This window comes from Propithecus coquereli, unplaced genomic scaffold (genome assembly GCF_000956105.1).
Source record: "Propithecus coquereli isolate 6110/MARCELLA unplaced genomic scaffold, Pcoq_1.0 Scaffold1400, whole genome shotgun sequence".
Lineage (NCBI taxonomy): Eukaryota > Metazoa > Chordata > Mammalia > Primates > Indriidae > Propithecus > Propithecus coquereli.
The window spans coordinates 24,842-25,237 of record NW_012138304.1 but is presented as its reverse complement, the minus strand read 5'-3'; positions in this window follow the sequence as shown (position 1 = coordinate 25,237).

The window sequence follows — 396 nt, the reverse complement described above, 5'->3', positions numbered from 1 at the left end:
TTAGTTATTTTAAGAGGCAACTGCCAGAATCAGCGTCTGTCCCCTTGCTGAGGTCACACCCTAAGTTCCAGAATTGAGGGGTGGGTCTCTCTAAATTTCCCCCTTATCCAAGGTGTGTGCCCTCACCGTCCTCGTGCTGATAGTCTACATCAGGCTCCGGGGTCTCAGACTGCACCTGAGCAGGGGTGCGGCAGGTGGAGGTGTAGTATCTCCACTACTGACCCTGGGTCTGTTCTTCCCAGAGGCGCAGTCGGATTCTGCCCGCAGCAAGACACTGACGGGAGCCGGGGCCCTTGTGCTCGGGCTCGTCACCTTCGGAGTGGGCCTGTTCCTGCACAGGAGGAGCAGGAAAGGTGAGAAGCCTGCGAGGTGCCTGAGACTTGCCTTTCCCCTGAT